Source organism: Vulpes vulpes, chromosome 3 (assembly GCF_048418805.1).
Source record: "Vulpes vulpes isolate BD-2025 chromosome 3, VulVul3, whole genome shotgun sequence".
NCBI lineage: Eukaryota > Metazoa > Chordata > Mammalia > Carnivora > Canidae > Vulpes > Vulpes vulpes.
In genome coordinates this window covers 111,199,861-111,212,739 of record NC_132782.1, presented here as the reverse complement: position 1 = coordinate 111,212,739, position 12,879 = coordinate 111,199,861, and positions in this window count along the sequence as shown.

The window sequence follows — 12,879 nt, the reverse complement described above, 5'->3', positions numbered from 1 at the left end:
TTTTCTCCCTTTTTTTATCTGTGGTTGAACAAAGTCCAAATTGATAATTGTGCCTGAGCTCTGTTGTGGATTGAAACACCTGGAGTGTAACAAGATGTCATGGTTTACGTGATGAAAGGTTCTGGAAATGAATGGTTGTGATGGTTGCACAGCATTGTGAATGCACCTAATGCCACTGAACTGTACCCTGCAAAATGGTAAAAATGGTAAATTTTATGTTATGTATATTTTACCATGATAAAAAAAAGTCAAGCTGAACTTGTGAAATATTTTGGATTTTTCTTTCTTTTTAAAAAGATTTTATTTATTTATTCCTGAGAGACACACACACACACAGAGGCAGAGACACAGGCAGAAGGAGAAGCAGGCTTCATGCAGGGAGCCCAACGTGGTACTCTATGCTGGGGTCTCCAGGATCACGCCCTGGGCTGAAGGCGGTGCTAAACCGCAGAGCCACCTGGGCTGCCCTGGACTTTTATTTCAATTCCACTATTGTGAAGATTTGAAGAACAAATTAGACTGGTGCTTTCCTTTGCTCAGTATATTCTGTTTTATAGGGAGAACAAATTATTGTTCATTATGACTATGAAATCAGCTACCATGGATTGAGGGCCTGAGAGGGCCAGGAACTACATACACATTATCTATTCCACTTAAAAAAAAATCCTAGGTAGGTTATTAGTTGGAAATTTCCCATAAGAATTTTAAGAAGTTATTGTGGTTAAATACACATAGGATAAGATTTATCATTTTAACCACTGGGAAGTGTATGAATTCAGTGACATTTAGTGCATTCACAGTGTTGTGCAACTATTGCCTCTATCTAGTTCCAGAACTTTTTCATCCCATCAAAAGGAAGCCCTGTACCCATTAACAGTCACTCATTCTTCCCTCACCCGGTCTCTGGTGACCACTAATCTGCTTGGTTTTATCTCCTCTGGACATTTCATATACACAGAATCATGTGACCTTTTGTGTTAGGCTTCTTTCACTGAGCATGTTTTCTTTTTTTTTTTTTTTTTTTTTTTTTTTTAATAAAAGCAGCCTTTTATTTTTTTTTTAATTTTTTATTTATTTATGATAGTCACAGAGAGAGAGAGAGAGGCAGAGACACAGGCGGAGGGAGAAGCAGGCTCCATGCACCGGGAGCCTGATGTGGGATTCGATCCCGGGTCTCCAGGATCGCGCCCTGGGCCAAAGGCAGGCGCCAAACCGCTGCGCCACCCAGGGATCCCTGAGCATGTTTTCAAAGTTCATCCACATTGTAGTATCCATCAGCATTCCGTCCTTTTCATGGCTTATTAATATTCAACTGTTTGGATATGCCGTGTCTTATACTAAATATACTAAATATCATTCACCAGCTGATTGACATTTGGGTTTTTTCCACCTTTTGGCTATTGTGATTAGTGCTGCTATGAATATTTGCTCGAATACCCTCTGCTTTCCACTTAATTTTTCCAACATATCTATGAGGTAGTTTTTACAGAGTAGCGAGGTAAACTGCTCAGAGAGGCTAAGGAACCATTTCAAGGTCACACAGTAGTTATGAGGCTGAGACTAATTTTTATGCTTGGCCACATGCTTACTGGGCATTGGAAGAGTGTGTTAAATTTCCCAAGGGCACAAATTGCTTTGAATACTCTTAATCATCTGCCCATCTGCCCCACATTTTTTGAGCACATACTATGTCCTAGGTGTAAGAAATACAGAAATATAAATGCAGAGGTTGCCTGTGGGTGGTTCAGAGTCTAGGGGACAGGCAGACAAGTAAAGTGATACACCAGGCTCTGCTAGAAGTGTTCACAGGAAGTGATGTGGGAGCAGAGGTAGAGGGTCCCAGACTGGAGACAGAGGTAGAGGGTCCCAGCCTGGAGAAGCCGGGTAGGGGAGGGTTCTTTGGAGGAGGTGTTGCTAGACTTGAGTTTTGCAGGCCTGGAGGAATTAACCTGTTGGAAACACTGCCACTCCGCCACTCATCTGGATATGATAACATCTGCCTCTGGCCTGTTCCTGCAGGTACATGGATGACATTTACTTTTGCACTTTTAGAAAGATCTATGCATTGTATAAAGATGTCACCAATGGACAAGAGTTGAAGGTCTACTCTGGTATTCAGGTGAAGGTTTTGGAAGATTTTTGTCTTGATGTGGGTGGACTAAAAGCCGGGTATCAGACCCAGATGGATAACCTATTTCCCCCTTGCTGAAATTGCCCAGAACTCTGTTTCAGGTTTTTGCTGAGGTTGAATCTTTGGGGTGAAGAGGTGTTGTGTCAGGGGAGTTCTATTTTATATATATATAACTTGGCTTCTATTAATTAGCGTGTGTTTTGCTATTTGAGGGATTTTCATAGAATTTTGTGATGAGTATGCAGCATTGTGGTTGAGTGTGTTTTGAAGCTTGGGTTCACATCTTGACTCTGCCACTTATTACCTATGACACCTTGGCGCAAGTCCCTTAACTTCTCTGTCTCTATTTTCTCTCTGTAAGAAGGAGTAATGGTATATTTTCTAAGGTGGTAAGACTTTAATGAGATATTGCACATTGGTAGGAATGCTTACTGCTCACGGGCTATACATGTTCTCCTCCTCATTTCCCAGCACCTTTGTATTTACAGCGGATGTGCTGTGAGTGGAAGCTGCATGCATCACTTTTAGCCTACAGCTGTCTAAGTCTGGTAACTAACCATCTCACTCTCTCATCTCCTGCCACCCTATTAACTAGAGTCTTTTTAAAAAATATTTTGTTTGTTTATTCATGAGAGACACACAGAGAGAGGCAGAGAGTCACAGGCAGAGGGAGAAGCAGGCTCCCTTTGGGGAGCCTGATGTGGGACTTGATCCTGGGACCCTGGGATCACACCCTGAGCCAAAGGCAGATGCTCAACCACTGAGCCACTTGGGCATCCCCATTACTTAAATTCTTGTGTTGAAATGGTAGGCTTTCCATCATTCTGGGTCTCTGAATGACCATATGGGGCATAGTCTCCATCTAATCCATGGTGGAAGGGAGCATGGGAAGTCAACCTTTGTTGCCAAGCCATTGAGATTTTGGGGTTCATTTGTTGCTGTGGCATAACCCAGTATATCCTGGCTAGTGCAGCAGGTAAAGCACTTACACTGGTCCCTAGCAGTGTGAGTGCTCGATGTTAGTTACTTGTAGGATGATAATAAATTGCCACTGGAAGTTTGGTTATGTGATCTGATGATGCCAATGATGCTATTTTATGCTTGGACAAATTGGACTTGGCATTCTTTCTAGCATGTGGGAGGGACAGATATTTGAGGGACAATAAAACATTATTACCTTTAGTTTGTGTCCCTGGATACCCTTGGTGGCAATGAACAACATACAGTACTCTTGAAAAAGCCAGACCCAGAGGAGAGTTGCTGTTGATCCCAGAACTGGGATTGTTCAAGGAGAGAATCTTGAGTCCCTGGTGTGTAGCTTCTCCAAGGGAACTGGAATACTTGTGGTTTGGCCCTTTGGGAATTATATACAATTATATAATTATAATCAGTTAGGCCCTTTTTGGGACAATCAATACACATTTCAATATTCTGGAAACATGGAAAAATTAGCTAGCAGTTATGCCACAGACATTCTCTCATGTCTACTGAAGCACCCTTGAAATCTCATATTTGCTGTAATCAGCAGAATTGCTGAGGTGGAGGTGGTTGGTTAGAGAATATTCTCATTACGGTCACTGTGATACTTATGGTCATAGCATTGTAGTGTGCCTTGGTTTCTGTTTGGGGCACTTTGGTGGCTCAGTCAGTCAAGCGTCTGACTCTTGATTTTGGCTCAGGTTATGATCTCAAGGTTAGGAGATGGAGCCCTGCATTGGCCTCTGTGCTGAGTGTGGAGCCTTCTTAATTCTCTTTCTCTCCCTTTGTCCCTCCCTACTCTCTCTAAAAAAAAAAAAGATGCCGTTAAACTTTTTAGAGAAATCTGTATATTTATGACAGTCACTAGAGTGGAGATGGGGAATTCCAAACAGATTTTGGGAATCATCCCAGAGAGAGATAATACATAGAACTCTTGGTTGCAAGGGACAAAAACCCACATCTTATTAGTCTAGGTAAGAAGAGGGACTATGTTTTAGTCTAGTTTTGCTCTGGAGCAGACTCTGAAAAAAGGATGGGGGTGCAAATGGTTTACTGGGAGGTAATCCCAGGGAGCACCAACAGGGGAGTGGGGGAGTGATTTAAGGAAGGGAAGGAGGCCAACATGAGGTGTTTTAGTCTTGAGTATATGCAGTGCTAGAATGATGAGTACTGTGTGCTATGGGCATGGCATCTGCTACAGGTTTTTTAGGGCATGATTTCCCATGTCACTGAAATCATTCTGCAGAAAGGCAGGGATACCTCTGGGTTCCACAAGCAGGGACTTACTACCCGATCTTCTGTCTCTGTGTCTGCCTTTGTCTGCATATCCACCTTAATTTTCTTTCACTCAGGACTGGTTTTCTCCATAAGGTGAGGAATATGACCACAAAAGCTCCTGTTTTTCCTCATTCCAGAATTCTTGTCATCACAGAGAATGACTGTATTTTTCAGTTCCAGTTAGGAAAATTAATCCAAGGGAAGAACTCTGATTGGCCTATTTAGATCCCTGGACCAATCAACTGTGACCAGAGGGCAGAGTCATATAAACTCATGGCAGTCCACTAGAGTAGAAGAAAGAGTACAAGTCTTCTTGTACCAGAGTAGGAAGAGGTACAAGTCTTAGTAGAAGAAAGGGGTAGTAGGCTGAAAAAAACAATAGATGTCTGTGGTGTAAGGATCAGGAATGCATCCTGTTAAACCTAGTAATTACTGGAATTTAAAGAAGCTTTTTGAATATAAAGTTTCATTGTTCTCTCAGGATGATTCAGCAGAAAGGAAAATACCTGTGTGAACTGAACATTTTCTATGCACAGTCTGTTGCTATGGATTCAAATCCTTATTGATGGATCCAAAGATCAATTAAAATGTTTCTCAAGAGATGTAAACTCTGGTAGGGAGTGCTTATGATGAGGCCGAAGTTAAACAAGAAGAGAATTGACATGTAGGACATTCTAATTTCTTTCTTCCATTGAATACTGTCAGGTTTAAGTTATGCTGGCAGTTATGTACCTCAAGGGAGGGTTGCATATAAAGGTGTGTAGGTGTGTGTGTGTGTGTGTGTGTGTGTGTGTGTGTGTATGTGGGTGTGGTATAGGTAGTTTCCAAAGATGACTGTAACATCCCACAGATGCTCTTTTGTAGTGTGATTGGGAATTCTTCTATTAGAAACGGGAGTCATTTCCTTCTCTTGAACCTGGGCTGGCCTATGACTTGCTTTGACCAATAGAACGTGGCTGAGGTGATGGTCTCTGACTTTTGATCCTAGGCCCTAAAAGCCCCTGTAGTTTCCCTTATTTTTCCTCTCTTAGAGGCTCTGGCTCTCCTGCTGAAGTTGCTGTGTGGAGAGGGGCTCTGGAGGATAAAAGACCACGTAGAGAAAAACCAAGTTCCCTAACCAATAGCTGGCATCATCTGCCAGGCCACTGTCAACCTTCTGGTGCAGCTGGTTCTCCAGCTGCATGCAGCCACAGAAGTGAGCCCAGGTGAAACCAGCAGAGGAAATGACCAGCCCACTCATTGAAGCATGAGAAATAATAAACTGATGTGGCTTAAAGCTACTTAGTTTTGGGTGTAGCAGGAATAGCCCATGAGGGTGTAAGCACATGGGGTCTGCATTCCCCATAGGATTCAACCCAAAGCTGACTTATTTCCTTAATGTCCTCTTGTTTGAAACTTCTATGAAAATTTTTTTAAAGACTTAAATTTTTAGAGCAGTTTCAAGTTCACAGCAAAATTGAGAGGAAGGTACAGAGATTTCCCACACATTCCCTGGCCTCACACATGCATAGTCTCCCCCACTATCAACATCCCCCACCAGAGTGGGACATTTGTTACAACTGATGAACACATCCTAGTCACCTGAAGATCATGGTCTATATTATAGTTCACTCCTGGTGTTGTATGTTCTGTGGGTTTAGAAAACTTCTGTGAAATTTTTATAGATTTGGACCATCTCAGGGAAATCTCAAAGCTCAGAAATTATTTTGCCTCCTGGAATCTTTTGCATATGGTTGAGCCTTACGAATTCCTAAGAAGGATCTGACATAAAAGAAAAATTTTAAAAAATGTATTCTTGTGGCTTCAATTCAGCAAGATTCACGTCACCTGTTGAAGTAAGTGCTGGTGTTATTCTAGATCATGTTTTCGAAGACTCAGATGGCCTCAGGGTTAGCAGGATCAGAACAGCCTCCCAGCATCTGTGACATACCCAGAAGGGTTGGTTCAACCCTGGTCGAACCTGGGTTCCACCCAGGTCTCCGGGGGGTTACATACTATTTCTTTAAGACAATGCCACTACCCTCCTATAAATCTCCACAGATACAACCCCAGAAGCATTGACAAAATACTGCTTTAACTGAAGATTGTACTGAAGAACTGAACTTCTGTAAAGTTGCCCGTTGTATGATCACATCACTTTTTCTTTCCTCCCCATAATTAATCCTCTCTGCTCTTTCTGGCCACAGTCCTTTCTCCAACCTCGCCTTGCCTTTTTCTTTCTTTCTTTCTTTCTTTCTTTCTTTCTTTCTTTCTTTCTTTCTTTCTTTCTTTCTACAGGAAAACAAGCTTTTAATAAAATTCAACACCCATTCATGACAAAATGGCCTTGCCTTTCAAAACCCCTTCAGCTTGCATGCTTCCTTTAACAAAATCTCCATCTAAACCTGCATACTCCCCGCCCCCCAGGGCATGGGAGCACAGTCCACTTGCCACCTATGGACATCCACTAGCATCATCTTCACTACTCTGGGCATTCTGGTGTGAATTCTATGCCTGTTGGAGAATTTGTTTTCATACTTAGCTGATCCATCATCCTGTACCTTCAATTTCCTGTCCCTTGTTTGACACGTTGGGCCACACTGAGCAGCGTGAATTCCTTTCTTACAGCAGGTGTTTGAATGCAGGCATATTTCTCCTCTCTTCCTCTCTCTCTCGTGTTCTGTTCCTTTTCAGACCTGGGTTGGCACACTTTTTCTGTAATGAGCCAGATAATATTTTAGACATTGCAGGCCTTACAATCTCTGTCACAATGACTTAACTCTGACACTAGCATCAAAAACGTGAAAAGCAGCCAGACAAAACATAAATAAATGGATGTGGCTGAGTTCCAATAAAACTTTATTTACAAAAACACACATTAGGTTGTAAACACACATGAGCCATAGTTCCCTCACCCCTGCAACAGAATATTCTCTTTGGCCTGAATATATCTAAATCTTTTGACCATTTCTTCCTTGATATGACTTTGATTTTCTTCTCCATTGTGGTAACTGTTTTCCGAATGCCTATTAGCATAGGCATGTCTCTTCAAATGTGGCCCCTAGAACAAGATGGATCATTCTGCAAATGTGACAATGTAATACTCTCTTATGCCCCATTCTGAGCAGGAGAAAGAGAACAGGAGTACCATCATCCTTGGGAACTCCAACCTTCTGAACATTTGATGACTTCAGTGAAGGTTGTAAACCAATCAATCCAAAGGCTGGAAGGAAAGAAACTAGAAGCATGATCTGTCCAGCTTGAGTTTAACATTTGATGCACAGAGATCTCTGACTTTTCTGATAGAGATTTTGAAGGGGAATCAACCTCTGAAACTGAAACAACCTCTATGCCCAGATGAAGATCCAGTAGATAATCTTGTGAGCAGAACTCCCTGAGAACTGAGAGGAGGGAAAGAGGTGGTGTTAGGACAGTGAAAAGGTCAATAATTAAGGCTATGACCATGCTGGGAGAGGTGAAAGAAGAAAATTAGACTGCCAGGCATGAATAATGAGAAATCTTTGATGGAATTAGCAGTGCAGAACAGATACTAAAGCCTTCTTTATTTCTCTCATAGTCAAAAGTTTTTGCTTAGGCTGGATGGGGGAAGGAAAAGCAAGTATGTTGAGAATTCTCTTTCACTAAATATGGAAGGAGGATTTTGGAAAAGATCTCAGAAGAAAGAGAGACATGTAGTTATTCCTTGGAAGAACCCAGAGGCTGAGCCCCCTCTTAGCATAATGCAGGGATTGGGAAGTGGGAGATGGCATTCAATCAGGTCTTCGTTTGTCCAGCTATATCACCTTTTAAATATCAGCTGTTCTCATAGCCTAGTCCTGACACACTTCTCTGCTCTCTCTAGACTTGCTTGCTAGGTGAGCCCATCCATTCCCATAGCTTTAGCTGACATTTCTGGGCTGATGACTCCCAAATGTCTATCTCTGGATTAGACTTCTCCTTTGAACACCAGACTTACACATTAGCATTTTTCTTGGTTTTTCCACTTGTCAACAAATTTGGCATGTCATTTTTAACACACACAAAGCCACCAAAGCCAAATTCTTGCTTTTCATCCTCTTCCTTCCTTGTACCCCAAGCCTCTCCCATTCCTTAAATGGCACCACCATCTACCCATCTGTTTAAGACAGTAAGCTAGGCATTGTCCTCTTTTGCCCTTTACCCCCATCATCAAGGCCTGTGACTCTAAACTTTACCTCAAGGTGTCTATTCTCTCCATCTTTACAGTTCCTCTTAGTCCAGGATACCACAATATATACGCTGGGATATGGCAGCTTCTGACTGGTCTTCCTGCTCTTGCCATCAGCCTTCAGCAATCCATTTCCAAACTGGCAGGAGCTAAAGTGATCTGAGGGTCCCTGCTCTGGCTTCCCATTGCCTGGAGAATAAAATCAAGACCTTGAGTCTTTTGTAGGCTCCTGCCCACCTCTGCACCTCCTTCCTACCTTCCTCCCCTTTGCCTCCTCTGCTTCTGTCACCCTAGTCTCCTTTTAATCTTTGAACCCAACAAGCCCCTTCCCATCTTAGGACCTGTTCTTCTCTGGGAAAGATTTTCCTCAGCTTCTCCCCAAACTAGCCTGTCAGCCTTTGTGTCTTAGATTAAATGATGTCTCTATAGAAAGGTCTTTTCTGACCCCTTTTATGGGGTGGACTTCCTGTCATTCTCCATCTCAGCCTCTTCTCCCTTCATGGATTTTCTTATTTTTTTTTCATTTTATATATTTGTTATCATTTTTTAAAAACTTTTATCTCCCCAGTAGCCCATGAGTTCCTCCAGGGCAGGGCCATGCCTAGTTTGTTCATCATTGAATTACAAGCACCCAGCACAGTGCCCAACACCTAAGAGTTGCTCAATAAATAAATCCATTTTGAATGGATAAATAAATGGAGAGTTACTTCTTTGAACTACAGACAATGAGCTTGAATACTTTGTGCTTTTCTTAGTCAGACATTATGTGCAATTAGGCATACAATAAATGATAATGGGACAACATCTGTGTCTTGCCTGATGTTCATCACCAATCACTAAATTAGTCAGTTGTGTCTCTTTTGACAGTTCTGTTTTCAACCTAATGATTTGTTTCTTTTAACTTATGGCTGTTGGCTTAGTTTGGGTCTGTTTGCCTGACAAAGTGCAGATTATGTTGGTATTTGCTCATTTATTTATGATGTCATTAACTTGAAAAATGCTTTTGCTTTTGGTAAAAAGCCTTAGTTAGGGCAATGTATTAGTCAGGATGGTTTGGGTTAGCTGTTGTAACAACAATCCCTAAATCTCAGTTGTGTCATGCAGCAAGGTTTACTCTTGGTCACTTACATGTCCAATGTGTGTCTGGGCACTATGGGAGTGGTCTGTCCATTCTAATCACTTAGAGATCCAGGCTGATGAAAGTCTATCTGTATATGTCTGCTTGATCACCATTGCTGGGGAAAGGGAATGTGGTGAATCACAGTCTCATAATTCTCCTACTTGGCAGTGACATAAGTTACTTCTGCTTATGTTTCACTAGATGAAACAGATCACATGGTCATGCCCAACTTCCATGTGCCTGAAAGGTGAACCAAATAATTGTGAGCAGCCTTGTTGACTACCCCCATCAGTTACACAGAAGACCTCATTTAAGTGTATTTATTTGTGATTCCCCTGAAATTGAAATCCATTAGCCTTCAGAAGATATGTGCATTTCCAAGCTATTATTGGGTACTGTTTGGTTTCAGAATGTCAGACTTAAGTTGTTACAGGATGGTGTGCTGTGATAGCTAAATGCAGAGCTCTGATGTTAGTTTGCTTGTGTTCAGGTGCTGTTTCTACTGCTTTGTGGCTGTGTGATCTCTGGCAACTTTCTTTACTTTTTCATGCTTCTGTTTCCTCAATAATAAAATGGAGGATATATTTAAAATAATAATAATAATATGTACTATAATTTTATAATAAAAATATAATAATATAATAATATCATCTACTCTATGATAGGGATAACTCCGTATTTGAAACATATGGGTTCAAAAGTAGTATTTATTATTAATTTTGGTAGGTAGTTATTAAATTTTCTCAAAATCAGGAGTCCAATAACTTTGAATAGTTGATTGAGATCCATCGTTGAAGGAAATGGTTTCTGAAGAGCAAGGCTGGGGGAGAGGGGCAACATTTTGTAGGTGTTGAAAGGATTGCAGACTTCAGCTGTAGGGACGTGGGGCTGAGTCCTAGCTTGCATGCCAGATAAGGTAGACTTTGCTAAGTTCTGTCACTTCCCTGGGCCCCAACCTCATCTGTAACAAAATGGAGTTAATACCATTTTTCAGGGCTGAGATAATGATTATTTTGTAAGAGAGAATGGAAACTTACCTCAATGATCAAAAATGGTAGGTTACTTCTGTATGAATTTTCTATTGCCATATAACAAAATATTAGTGGCTTAAAACAACACCAGTTTATTATCCCTTGTTTTCCTGGGTCATGAGTCTGATCAGGGCTTACCTGGATTTCACAAGGCTTCAATCAAGGTGTCAGCTGAGGCTGGGGTCTCATCTGAAACTTGGGGGTCTTCATTCAAGCTTATTCAATTTGTTGGCTAAATTCAGTTTCTTGTGGGTGTTGGGCTGAGGACCTCAGCTGCTAGAGGGTTCCCCTCTCCACAGGCAGCTCATAGCATGGTTGTCTGCTTCTTGAAGGCCAAGAAGCGAATCTCCCTGAAACTTCATCTTCTTTAAAAGGGATCACCTGATTAGGTCAGGCCCACCCAGGATGATGTCCCTTTTCTTTAACTCCAAGTCAACTGATTAAGGACCTTAATCACATTTGAATACCTCTTTCCCCTTTCTATTTAACTTAATCACAGATTTTGCCCACACTCAAGGACAGGGGGTTATCAAGGACATTGGACACCAGGGAGTGGGGATCTTGGGGCCATCTTAGAGTTTTGCCTACTGTGCTTTCCATATGAAGAACAGATGTTAGAGGGGGAGTTATCACAGATGAGCACATCCCAGAGGTCGAGAGAGCCTGATGTTGGGCTCAGATAGAGGAGGCTGGGAGGTAAGTGTATAAAACTTTGTTCATTTTGTGTTTCTGTCGGGGGCTGTGCCTTCCCAAGCCAAGATGAAGGTTAAGGTGGTTTAGATTCTTTTCTTCCTCCCTCCCCAGGCACTGCCTGTACTCTCCCAGACCTCCCCCTCCCAACCTGAGAGCCTTCAGCTGTGAGTTAGAATCACCAGGTGCCGTGATCAGAGATGCAGGTGAGCAATAGGTGGAATCACAGGGACAGAGAAATACCCACAATACTTCTTCCCAATGGCTTTGCGGATTGAAGGCAAAGGAAAATAAGCCTCAAGTGAAAAAAAAAAACCCGAGAGAGAAAACGCATTTTAAGTGGTGATGTTTTTTCGGAATCTGCCAGATGTCAGAGGCTCTTTGAAACAAAACAAATGCTGTCTCAGTTCGGCAGAAGGAGGCCTGCAGAAGCTGGTGTGATGTGCTGAGAACCAAACTGCCAACCACCTGTGCAGGAAAATAGTCTCTTCTTGCTCATGGGGCCACAAGGCACACTTGACAACAAGCAAGACAAAAGTCAAGGTCAGCTAGAAACAAAAAGCCACTAACCCTGAGGTCTCTAAGTTCCCCTCAGCAAAGCCTTGAGTATGACAGGATCACTCCCAGGGAGTGAGCTGAAAGGGTCACTGAGACCTCTTTGAGAAGCCCTATGACAGATGCCCACAGCTTCCCTAATGGGACTGCAGTGGAGCAAATAAATACCGAGGGAGGTCTTGAGCTGGCCCAAGAGCCCCCTTCACTCCCTCTGCAAATCCAGCTCCGTTCTGCACTCTGAAATCGCTCTTAGTACTTGTCAACATCTGCCCTACGGAACGGACGAAAATTGCTTGCTTGTACATCACTGCCAGGCAAGATGGAAAAGGACCCTCCTCTGTCAACAAAAAAGGTGGCATGATAGAGTAAGATGGAGCGTCAGTTTGGATTATGAAGGATTCTTAGAATTGATATAATTCCAAAGGGGGAGGGAGAGCCTCAGCCAGCCGGGGTTTGGAATGACATTGATAAAGCTGGTGGTGTTCAATGGGATACAGATTAGAAGAAGCCTTTGTCCTCGCCCGATGCTAAATGGGCTGCCTGTAAGATGAACTAAAATTCAGAGTTGGAAAACAATTGCAAAAGACCACATATCATTGAGCGTTGTTGATAAATGTTAATGAGACAGGAGCAAGCACTGAGATTGGGCAGTATTGATTAAGAGAGGAAATAAAATGTGCCTAGTGGTTCTTGACAATCTCAGGCAATGACTGCATTTTGTTTAAAGTATCTCTTGCCACAGTATACATCCTTGTATATCTGGGGTGTGATATATGCTCTTGTCTCCTCCCTTTCTTCCCCAGTCCCTCCATTTCATTCATTGTTGCTCATTCATTCATTCAACAAATATTTGAGCTCCTACCACCTATCCACACAGCACCAGGTACTAGACTTACAAAGGTGGGCAAAT